Genomic DNA, 13,177 nt, shown 5'->3' on the forward strand with positions numbered 1-13,177 from the left:
GTTTTTTGCTTGTTTTGGTAAATAGTGCACCCTGTGTGCAAAAAAGGGGACTTGACTGAGATTGGAATCATGGTGGGGAAGAATCCTAAAGAATCCCTAATCCTCCACTGAAGTTTCATTCCCCCCCCCCCCAGCAACTAATTACAAAAAACAGATCACAAGGTCATATTGTGCTTTCCTCAGGATATCTAGTTTGACCTTATACAGCCATGTGCTTGTGTTTTCTTTGCTAAATAGCACATGCAGGGTAGAGGGCAGTCTGAAGTGGGAATGGAATGGGAGGAAGGGGGCTTTAGGGCTTTGGTCCTGATTGTTTTCTCCCCCCCCCCCACCTGCTTTTTCACCGAGGAGGAGAGTTCCCATTGGGGCCAAATAATCGTGACTGCTGTGTGGACAAAGAATTAAAAACCTCCTCTCCCACATTTTAGTCCTTATTTAGCAAAAACACAACAAGCATGCAGCTGCATAGCACATGCTTCAAGTAACAAAATGTTTGGTCCTATATAATATCATGCACATTTCAGTACTCCCTTGCCACTCAGATGAATCTCTTACAGCTCATTTCATGCTCTTTCCACACTCTTCAAATCTTTATGAAGCTACAAAGTGCTTTTTCTTTCTTTTAAAGATTAAAAACAAAGAGTTTATTATTTGGATACTATATATATTTACCCAGGCTTCGCGCACTGGAGAGGACACTCTGTTCCAGAACACTATTCAGAGTGCGATGCCATAGTCTTCTGAGACTGAAGGATGCCAACAAGATATTTAGGGGAGGGTGTAAAAGCCAGAATGGGTCCTTACTTAAATGAAACAGATGCAAAAAACTGTGGGATGTGTTGACATGAGAACAATATTTTAGACCTAAAATCATTCCAATATTATGCTTTCATTAACCCCTTCCCAGCCAGAACCCACCTGGAACCAGCTGAAACAGGCCAGAAGGGACTTAAGATAACTCATCATTGTGCAAAAAACAACAACAGTGTGTTAATGCATCACATTAGAATAGGAAAACAAATTTTGGAAATGACATTTATGCAGAATTTCAATTTTATTAAACACTTGCCCAGCCAAAACATGTTTTGAACAAACAATAGATTTGTTGGTTCTGAGGCATCAAACAAAGAGTATCTTTACTAAGGCATTCAACAAAGCCAGACACACAGAGCACACACACACACAGAGCACTTTAGGTGACAGTGATGGAATGGGCAAAATACTCCTCCAAATCCCAAGTGTATTAGTAAGCTGGTGACAGTTGCTGGTAATACCAGACTGAAAATTACTCATAGGATTCTGAAAACCTGTAGTTATCTGTCTGCTGTTTGGGCTGGATATTGCAAATAACAGCCCAATCCTAACCACACCTAAAATGGTTGTTAGCAGCATGCTTTTGGCGTTAACACTGCCAAAAACCATTTTACAACAGAGGAACTGTGTTTTGTGGTCATAAAGTCTTCTGCATGTTGGCTGAATCCATATTAGGATTGGGCTATTAGGCTGCTAAAAGTCAAAGAGGTGGATCCATCCTGCATAGGTCACATGTCTTCTGCACAGGCCAGATCAAGACCCCATCTTGGTACCACCCTGATTAGAAATTAGAAATCAATCTTTCATTCACCAACAGAACTTGAAGAGAGAGAATGGGTGATGGTTGGTGCTGATTCCATGCTCACTGGATTTACAAAAAAAAAAAAAAAAAAAAAAAAGAGGATAGGAACAACAAGGGATTGTCAAAAGCTGTCTAACTTCTTCCTTGCCTCTTCAATTCCCACTTCATCCTACTCTTTCCTACCTTATGTCAATTGCAGCATCTTCCACCTCCCACCCTTCTTCCTGTTCAACATGAGCATAATTGGCAATGGAGCAAAAACAACCATTCATTCATAGAAGGAAAGGTCAGTTGTTATACAGGGTGACCCCCCAAAAAAAACAGAACCCACAAATAAAGTGGGTTTATTCAAAGTCTTTGAATAAAACTGTTAATTTTAATTTTTCTTTGGAAAGAACATGACTTTTATGCAAAGCGACCAAGATAACTGAAACTTTGGGGAATAATCGTACACAGATTGAAGTTTGAGTCCAGTAAGTTTCTTGAAATTTACTGGACCTTTGTAGGATTTAATAAAATTTTTATGGGTTCTGTTTTTTTTTTGGGTCACCCTGTAGTTCTTCATTCCTCATTTAAGCACCAAACCAAAGCACTGCTCAAAATCAGGTGTATCCCTAAATTGCAGGCCCACAAATTAAAAAATGTAACCCGGTGGCATAAAAAAAAAAAAGAACATAAGAAGAAAGATGAGATGTTGAGGATGTCCAGGTATTCCCCTTTGGGACAAGAGAGCAAATGAACATTTTTAGCCAAGAGCAGTAGATGAACTGTAAAACCTTTCCATATCTAAAGATGAAGACATAAAGCTATGAAGATACCTACCACATCTTCAATAATTTACCAAAGGGAGCTTGGTCCCAGCTTATATCTAGCTGATGGGAAAGAAGATTAGAAGAAAGAGTTGACATATGATCTTTCAGATATCAACAGTTTCATTTTTAAGCAGAAGATGGGAATGGACCAGAAGAGAGTATAGTCATTAATATTTTAAGAGTACTTGAAAGGCATCCCATCTTTTTGCCACTACTCTGCCCCTCCAAGCAGAAGAAATTCCAGGGAAAGCTTGTTATCAGTCCGTTTTCTTGTGAGAAGAGTGTGCTGGTGACCGATGTTCATGGAATATCAGCTTATTTTCCAGTATTGTACAAGCTGAGCAGCTGAGAAGTAGAAAGGCACCCAGACAGATTGTGCTAATTATGAAAACAGTATCAAATCTTCAAAACCACCAGCTTATCCTTGAGCCTGTGCTGTTTCTTCTTATTCGCCAGTTGCAAAATTCAATCTGCATCTCTGTTTTTTATTGGTTATATTTTAAAGTGCCCAGCTGTTTTGCTAAGCCCCCTCCAAACCAGGTGGAATGTCTGAAGTAGTTAGTAACCACCAGCAATCAAATGTTACAAAAGCAGAGTGAGAAAGCTTCTTCATACTATCAGACTATACAAAAGCCTAGAGAAGTTTTCAACCTTTTCCATCTCACAGCACACTGACAAGGTACTAAAATTGTCAAGACACACCATCATTTTTTGGGCAACTGACAAGGCACACCATGCTGTTGGTGGGGGCTCACATCCCCCAATGGCCCTACTAATAAGTGACCCTCCCCCAAACCCTGTGGTACACCTGCAGACCATTCACGGCACACCAGTGTGCCACGGCACAGTGGTTGAAAATGGTTGGCCTAGAGTGACAAGCAACTACTCACTTAATGAAACACAATAGCGTTCCTTTCACATTATTTTAAGAAGAAACACTAACAGCCACTGAAACCAGAGAATTAAAAAAATAAATCAAGGTTTCAATTTGATACTGTATCAGCAAGACATTGTATATACACACCCACATGCACATAGACATGCCTGCTGAACTTCATCTGAGGCATGAAAGTATTGCATTCATAAGTAAAATAATCCCATATGATTGGCATATAGCAGTTTGCCCAAGTACATGTCACACCATGAAAAGAGCACTAAAACAAAACATTTTATTCATAATTTGCAGTATATATGTGAATCTTATTTTTCCGCAGATTAAAGAGGAGGGAAAATTGGGAAATATATTCTGCCAAACACTAAAAGGCAAATATTGACTCGTTGGAGACAGAGGAGCAGGTTTATATTGCAAAGGAACTGTTAAAAGTCCTCAGTAACCTCTGGGATTCTTATCTTGATGTACACGATGTTATCTTGCCATTCCCTCTTATTAAATAAGTGGGGCTCAGACACTGTTTGATGTTAAATAACCACACTTTGTGACTATCTTTTGAAGATATACTGCCACCTAGCCATAAATTGGTAGTATTGGCTGGATGACGAGTATACACAATGTTCTCCATATTAAGAAAGGCTTGTTCATTCAATTTTCTCTTCCCATCTTAATAGTGTTAAGAGATACAGTCTGGTTTGTATTCATGGACAATTTTGTATATTGTGATCTATTGATTATATACTGATTAGATTTTGTTCAAACTCTTGTTTCTCAATAGTACTTTGCAGAATAAGGCAATTGCATTGAACTGTCTCTTGTAGATGTGCTGGCTGCTTTTGATCAGTTTAAAAGCCCAATCCCAGGTTCAGTACTGTGGCTCCATGCCGGGCTCCCGCCCATGCTAGCCCAGCGCCGGCTGGTGCTGGGCTAGCGCCAGGCAGGCGCCCATCCTCCATGGCTCAGAGGTCTCATGGACCACCGAGCCATAGTATGGTAAGCGGGGCAGGGAAGAGGCGTTCTGGGGAGGGGGGAGGCCAGCGGGGAATGGAGAGAGGGCGGGGGAAGCTTGACGCAGAGTCATGACGCAGGGAGGGAGGTGGGTGGGAGGCGTGCCGGGGGAGGGAGGGAGGCGGTCCAAGGCACTTGTGGAGGGCTTGGTGCCCATTCACGAGCGCCTTTACTTTACCACTGACCTTTTGGTCGGCGGTAAAGTGAGTAGCCCCATTGCAGGGCTGCTTACTTTACCTGGGAGAAGGGGATGAAAACCCCATTCTCCTGAGACGCCTCCCACAGTAGCCCGGGGCGCGCAGGATCCGGCGGCAGCCATTCTCAGTGCCGCCGAGGCTGGGCATCCCGGGCAGCTCAGGATTGGGATGTGAGTTGGCAGTGGACCTGATTTTTTCATAGTTTTGTTGTTTATGGCATGTTCATAGAATACTTGTGTGTATGGGGGGGGGGGAGGTTCCTGAAGAAGGAGCTTCCCTCATTTGGAAGGAGCCTTTCTTGGGGGAACATCTCCTTGATCCAGAACAAGAAGTCCTCCTGCAGGAAGAAGGAAACTTTAAGACACAACCCACTTGAAATGTAACAACATTGAAATAACAATTGAAATGTATTCATCTGGGACCGGAAATAATAAAGACAGATAGATATTTGCTTGTTGTAGTGTGTTCAGATCTTTCCTGAAAACCATGTTATTTTCTATATCAGTAGTTCTCATACATTTAGCACCGGAACCCACTTTTTAGAATGAGAATCTGTCAGGACCCACCAGAAGTGATGCCATGATGGGCAGGAGGTCTGGTCTAGAGGGTAGAGCCGCCATTTGCCTGAAGATAACATCAGAAGGTCGCCAGTTCGAGGACACTGGCAGCTCCCTGGTTGGCTGAGAATGGCAAGACCTTGAAGCAGCTGACAAAGCCAAGCTGAATGATTCCACCTGCTCTTGGTGTGAGCAAGGAGCGTCTTGGCTGCCCTCCGTGTGAGAAATGGAGCTGCTTGTCAGCCTGCATGGGAGAACTGGAGGCCAGAAGTGAGACCAAACCAGGATATCCATTCTGAAATATTGTTGGTTCTTGAAGGAGAGAACCTTTATGATTGTAAAAATGCCCTTGAGATATTTAGAAATGCCTGCCTATGTAAACCGCCTATTATTATTATTATTATTATTATTATTAAACAGGAAAATTTTTTAAAATCTTCTGCTGCAATCCTACCCACACCTACCCAGGAGTAAGTTCCATTTACTACATTGTTAAAAGAATATACATAGTAGCTTGTTAAAAGTCTGTAACATTTCCCCAAATGCAGTCACATACCATGGAAACACCATCTAATATATTAATGAATGACCTGAAATTGGCTCACGACTCACCTAGTGGGTCCCAACCCACAGTTTGAAAAACACTGTTCTGTATTATTCTGTAAATGTTAAAAGCAAAGCCCTGCCTGTCTTCCATGAAGAGCAAAGTAATTGGGGAATTAAATATAGGTTATATCCAAATATTATAAGATGAGAGACGACAAGATCATTTGAGCCAGTCAGTGGGCTCACTTACTGGCTGAAAGCCACCCTGTTCAAGACTTAATTGAAGATGAGGCTGCTTCTCTTGGTAGTAGAAATGGCTACAGAAATAGTGAGCAAAGTAAGGTAAGGGAAGATAAAGAGTTCAAGGTTAGTAAATTGCCAAGAACACTAAGCTGGAAGGACCAAAGAGTAGGGTGTTTTTGGAGCCTAGAATAAGCCACCTTCTGGCTAGTAGATGCTTTTAAAAAAGCTGACACTGAAAAAAAATGCAGGCGTGACATAACTTTAAAGGAGAAGTAGGATCAATTCAGATGTTTATTGGTTGCTCAGTAGGGAGCAGCCTGAGGAGTGCCAGAATGCAGCCTTGTGAAGGAAGCATCATCTGACCCAATGCATTCATGTTGTACCATGACAGTTTGTGAGCACAGTATTACCAACCACACTCCTGCAATTGGCTGCTGGAAAGTGGCCACTGTGCCCTTGATTTGGCAGGTCAGATGTGTCCTCCTTCACTTGACTGTGCCCCTGGGGCATCTTCACATGGAACAAACATCAGACCTGGCCTGTAGTAGATAGAGAAAAAGGAAAGAGCCTTTTATGTGAAAAGAATTAGGGATGCACTCATTACTGGTGAAAAGACACATCCCCAAATTATAACCAAGAGTATGAAGTTACCCTAAACAGAACTTAATACAGAATTAAAAAGAACAACAAAAAAAAAACAAAACTATCCACTAAACAACAATATTTCTTTTTCTTTTTTTTTAAAGGAATTGGTGTCTTTCTTCATTGTTGTGTTATAGCCCTCTTGCTCCTTGTATTTTGGTTGCATATCGCAGCAGTCAGCTGTGGAGTGGCTTTCTTCAATGTATAGTTACTCATGGCAAGGGAATGGAAAGACAAAGAACAATGGATTCATTTAAAGGGAAGTTTATGTGGTTAGAGAGCTTTGAAAGTTGTGTTTATTCCAGACAAAGTAATCTGTATGTGGTCTGTCTTCAAGGAAACCAAGAGAAAATACTTCTAAGATGTTGTGAGGTATTCAGGTGGTCAGGGCTGGCACATACTGCAGGTGCTGATGGATGAAGTCTTGTCCTGAAACCTGTGATGAGCTTTTAGAAAAGTTCAGTGGTGCCAGAATTTGAGGCCTCTGATGAGGCCTTGCAGGTTAACATTCACACTCATATTCAACCATGCACTGATTAGGAAGTCATTAGTGAGGAAAGTCAGTCACCATTTCACTCTTCAGATTTCAGACCAATTGTGATTATTCCTTAGAATCATCTAGCTATCTGGCCACTAGCTAGTTCTTCCCATTGTGTACATTATTATTGTTACACATATCCCTCTTCTCCAAGTGATGATAAGTTCCAGCGGCAGCACTCCAGGTTTGGTTTACATTTGATGGAAGAGCACTCAAGATCTATGGTATCTCTGTAATGGTTTCTAAATTTAAACACTTCAGCCATAGATATTTAATTCATGGATTATCACAATGGAATTGAAATTCTGCCACAGAAGCAGAGAGCTCTTGAGGACCAAAAGTCAGGGTTTTTCCTCCTTAAGCCTTACACGTTTCTCAGATTTGGATTTCTAATCTAAGGTTAAAAATTGTGAAGTTTGTTGAATTTGGGTGCATTTTTAGTAGAATACAGGACAAATGAAATGGGAAATCCAGGTTTTCAAATGTGTAGGGATGGCACAAGTATGCAAGTCTCTTGTTATCTTGTGTGCTCCCTTAGGCATTTGGTGGGCCACTGTGAGATACAGGAAGCTGGACTAGATGCGTCTTTGGCCTGATCCAGCAGGGCTGTTCTTATGTAGATATAACCAAAGTCTAATGAGATGTGTTACTAAGGCCCCATGCAAATTAAAATAATATGTCAAAGCTCAACTTTTCCTGCACTTCTGATTTGGTGCAAAATAATGGATCAGAAAGGTGGGAAGTATCCATCATTTCAGATGCACCCTGTTCCTTTACTGTCACAAAATCAGTCCCTAATGCAATGTCTTCCTTTGTTATTCAAAACAAATCTTACTCATTGTCCAAACATTATCTTGCTCTGGCATTTAGTGATTTTACCCATCAAGAGACTGTTATATGCCCTTTGGACCAATGTTGGGTTAAGAAAGCAACACAGACATGACCGATCTCTTTTTAACATTTCATACCACTGAATATTGTTGAACATTCAGACTGTATGATCACTGACTACAGCTTTCTAGAAGTCACTGTCCACATATAGATTTCTGTACCCATACTTTGCTTTTTCAGGCCCTCTTACCAAAGCAGTGGATCCTGATGCTAAATGCTTGAGAACCACTGTCCTACAGAATGTAATTCATTTTTAGAAACCAAATACTCCAGTCTATCAGATTCTGTGTGGCTACAATTCCATGCGGCCAAGTGAATGCATAGCTAACTCTAGATTCAGCTGGCAGCATGAGACCATATCGTTGACTGGGAAGGTTGTGCAGAAACATACCTGACACCACCCTTTGGCTGCTACAGTTCTGCTCCTCCAACTGAACCTGGAAATAATTGCATACATTCAGATGGCTCTGCAGTATTGTCGCCACTCTGTGTCTCATGGTGAACAGCTAGTACCATTTTATTAAGTTGTGCTGCTACAATGTAGTTGTTTGAGAACAGCATGGCAAAGGCAAATACATGAAAACTGACTGCAGTACTGTACACCAATGAGGGTCTTAGATAACTGGTTGTCCTTGTCCCTGACATTTTTTGCTGTGCTTTAATAACCAACTAGCAGCGCATATAATGACAAATTGTCAAAGAAGATAAGGAAACCGGCTGATGTGGTAAAAGCACTGGTCCATGATTGCAGAAACATAGATAATGGGGCCAGAAAGCGAATAGTTGGACTATCTTGCTTGACTGCATCATAGTTCATTTTTTCCTCATCACGTCTTATCTCTAGCAATGGCACCTTGGCCAAATCTTTTCCTATCAATACCTCTATTCATCTTATTGTATTTATTAAGAAATGTTCTCCTGATATTAAGTTGATTGTTGCCATGAATGGAAAGCTCAAACTCTTAAAGCCCAGTCCTATGGGCTCTGAGCACTGGTGCTGGGTGTTGCAAACATGCTGTAGGGCACATCCATGACATCTGCAGTGTAAGAAGTGCCAGTGCTGGGTCAGCGCCAATTGGCGCTGGGCCCAATGCCAGATGGACACCACCCGGAGCACAATAAGAGCTTCTGGTAGCAATGAGGGCTTTGGGAGCAGAGGGGAGGTGGTCCAGGATGGGGGGGGAGGAACCAGGGGGTGCAACTGGCAGAGCCCTGCTCAGCTGTATCCTATCCTCCATGTTGGGCTGGATAGCCTGACATGGAGGCTAAGCCTGCGCCAGCAAAATAACCAGCGCAGACTTAAGAAGCCCCATTACAGTTCCTGGGGCTTCCCTCAAGGAAACCTCTGGTGGCCTCAGGAGTGCCACTGGATACAGCGGTAACCATTTTGGTGCCGCTGCACCTGGTGGCACTGCCAGGGATAGGATTGGGCTGCCCTACAGTAACTACTATCTTAATCTTAGTGAATGCAGTTGGCCTGTAAGAAATGTTAAGGACTTAGTTACATTACACCTCTTTATTGCAATTGCATATATGGTGTTTTGTTTTTTCCTATATGTTAGTCCACATAAAAAAAAGAAGACACAAGTGATTAAGGCAGAAATGATTGCTGCAAGCTTAATTTGACCTGCAAACTCTGATTGATTTAAGCAGTAGATTTGTCAGCCACATTTTAATTAATTAGCAAAGCCATTTTAATTTGTGATGGCAAATTTTAATTAGTGGGGTGAGAATTAGGGGCATACTTGTTCATTATTGTTCATTTGATTTTGATGTGTTGGTATACTAGGGTACAGAAATGTTAGCACATTAACACAGAAACATTAACAAAAGCCAGTTCTTCTGAATGGTAGCTCTTGTTCATTAAACTGTAGGTTATCACCTATGCCTTCAATATCTCTAGAGTCTCACCTACTGAGATACTGGTAAGAGCAAATATATCTCTAGAGACTCCCCTACTGAGATACTGGTAAGAGCAAATATATTTACATTTAATTGATTAGGTGATTAATTTGTTTGAAAGCAAGTGATTAACAAACTAAACATTCCTTAAGGAATGGAAAGTCCAAGTTATCACATTTTAGACTAGCCTACAATACATAAAATATGTAAACATTGTCAGAAGTCTGCACAGTACTCAAATTAAGTGTGCCATGCTGCACCGTCCTATGTACTTTCACTCAGAAGTAATTCACTGTGTTCAGCTGGAAACTGCAGTTACACAAACAGCGATAAGCCAGGACAGTGTTAGACATCCTGTTGATTTCAGTGGACTTAACTGTTTTCAGACCTGTGTTAGAGAATATCTACCCCAATCCACTGCCTAGACCACACAATCCAGATTCACACCATCCATAGACATTTCCTTGATTCCCATTGTAGTGTGGGAATCTGGAGGAAAAACTGTTTGAAAGTGACTTCTATAGCATCAACCATGTGGCAGTGATGAGGGGGGCAGTGTGAACATCACTTGGCTTGTGTTCTTATGTGCACTGAATGAGTGGATCTTGGAGACCTTATGGACCTACTCGCTGTGCCCCATATCAGTTGAATATTTGCTTAGGATTTCTGTTTTATCTTAATGAGAGAGCACATCTCTCTATAGAACACTGACCTCTTACATTGAAACCTCATACAATCTAGATCCTGAGCATCCTTCCAAGGTGGCATTTAGCCAGGCTAGCATTTAGAGCGGTTAGGTCAGGATTAAGCTGCCAGAAAATTCACATTTTCATTTCTTATATTTTAGCTGATTGATTGGATTATTTTTTACTAGGATGCTTTATTAAATATTTTACCTGACCCCCATGGTTTTAGGCCAGTGGTTCTCAGACTTTTAAACACTGGGACCCACTTTTTAGAATGAGAATCTATCAGGACCCACTGGAAGTGATGTCATGACCAGAAGTGGTGCCATCAAGCAGGAAAATTTTTAAAAATCCTAGGCTGCAATCTTACCCACACTTACCCAGGAGTAAGTCCCATTGAGTATCATAGGTAAAAGCATATGCATAGTAGCCTGTTAAAAGTACAGGCATGTAACATTTCCCCAAATGCAGTCACATACCATGGTAGCATCAAGTCTAATATATTAAAAATAAAATATTGAAATGAATGAGAACCCACCTGAAATTGGCTTGCGACCCACCTAGTGGGTCCCAACCCACAGTTTGAGAAACCCTGCTTTAGGCAATGGGCATTATACAATTAATAGCCAGAATGGTGTAGTGGTTCTGGTGTTGAATGTAGACCTGGAAGATCCAGGTTCAAAGTCCTGCTCAACCATGAAGCTTCCTGGGCGACCTTGGGCCAGTCAGTCTCATTCTAACCTACCTCACAGGGTTGTTATGAGGCGAAATGAAGGGAACAATGTACACCACCTTGAGCTTCTTGGAAGAAGGATAAAATAAAAATGTAAAAAATAAATAAAACAATTAAACACAGTTGACAGCTTTGAGCTGTTGCATTTCACTGCCATGTCACTCAGAGAAAAGAAATGCAGCATAGGCAATCCCAGTTTCTGTGATAGAGACCACGCCTTAGCTATGCCTCAAATATTTTGCTGACCATTTAACCTTGTTGCGCAGAACTCAGTGAGAGCCACTGAGAGCCAAGGCAACTCCTTTCTACATATAGCTTGATCCCTTCATCTGCTTATCTATACCTGGTCTCAGGTTTTTGGCATTATATCAGTCTGACCAAAGCTTGAGAGCTGGCAGTTACGTATAATTGTTAAACACTGGCCAGCTCCAACAGAGAGGGTGGGAGGGAGAAGTGGCAGGGGAGGGAGCAGGGCAGGAGAATGGTGGGACTCATGGAGTTAGGCTGCACTGGCTATTGAGCCCTTTGTCCAGCTGCGCGGTCTGACATGGGACTCGATTCTGCACTGGCTCAAGAGCCGTTACAGAATCAAGTAGCCCCATTGCAGGCTACTTCCATTACTTTGGGGAAGAGGACGAAAGTCCCCTTCTCCCAAGGAGCCACTGTTGGCTGCCTGGTTGCATGTTGGATGCTGCAGTAGCCATTTTGGCGCCATGGCAGCCATGCACACCGGGCAGCTCAGGATTGGGCTGTTAGTCACCTTACAGACTTCAGTGGACTCGAATCTGGCAATGTGCTGGAGAGTGGCTATAGATGGTAAGTGTTCTCGGAGCTTCACTTTGAGAAATAATTTATTGCAGCCTTTAGTTGAGCACTGTGTAGGTCTATTGTAAGGCTTTCTGTAGTTCGGTACAAAGACATGGGCAGCTATTTTCTTTTGGAAACCACATTTTAGCAGTCTGGTTAGAGAGAGGAGACAGCTGGTTACAACATAAAGGCTTTAATAAAAAGCCATAGCAACGATTCCATTTATATATACAGTACCAAATTTCTATTCCACATCCAAGGCTAAAGCTTTTAAACATTAGAAAGCGGAGCACTATTTCATGATTCAGAACACAGCTGCCTTCAAAACCACACACACCATAGATGCCTTTCAGTAACTCTAAAACTATCAAGTGCAGAAAAAGCATTTCCAAAATTAAGAACTTTTGAACCATATTAGTAATTTTTTTTTTTTAAGTATATGTCAACCAGTCACAAGCATTTGTGTTTATATTGAGGGATTTGACTGGCTGCTTCTGTTGATCCTGCTTCAGCACTCTAGTGGACAACTGGGAGTGTGGGAATTACCTTTCTGATCAAGATAGCCTTCAGTGAATGCAGGAATCAAGCCGAGTAGAATGCGCAGCCCACGCCTGTCCATTTTAGCTATGTTATTTTGTTGGGATCAGTGCAGACTAAAACACCCTGCCATTCTGGACCATGAGGACTTGTAGAACGCTATGAAATAGGAATGATAAAAAATGGTTTGCAAGTGTATGATTTGATCTGATCAAAACTTTATGAAAACAAAGGATGAAATTAAGGAAGCTCTAGAAGAAGGCAAAATAGGGATGGACTGTAACAGGAAAGACAAAGATGAACTGGCAGAATGTGAAATATTCCTCCCCAAAAAACCATACACATCTTTCTCACTTTTTCCATGGCTATTCGCAGCCATAATGACCCACCTCTCTGCTGTTGCTTTTCATTGTTTTGCTTTCTCCCTCACTTCATTATCCTCTATAACAGTTGTTCTCAAACTGGTGGGTCATAACCCATCAGTACATGTGAAGGTTCTTCCTTCCCTTTAAGGGGCGGAGGCAGGTGAGAGAGCAGCAATGCAATCCCCAGGTGCTTTCCACTTACTTTC

The sequence above is a fragment of the Tiliqua scincoides genome, chromosome 5, assembly GCF_035046505.1.
Source record: "Tiliqua scincoides isolate rTilSci1 chromosome 5, rTilSci1.hap2, whole genome shotgun sequence".
NCBI classification, from domain to species: Eukaryota; Metazoa; Chordata; class Lepidosauria; order Squamata; family Scincidae; genus Tiliqua; species Tiliqua scincoides.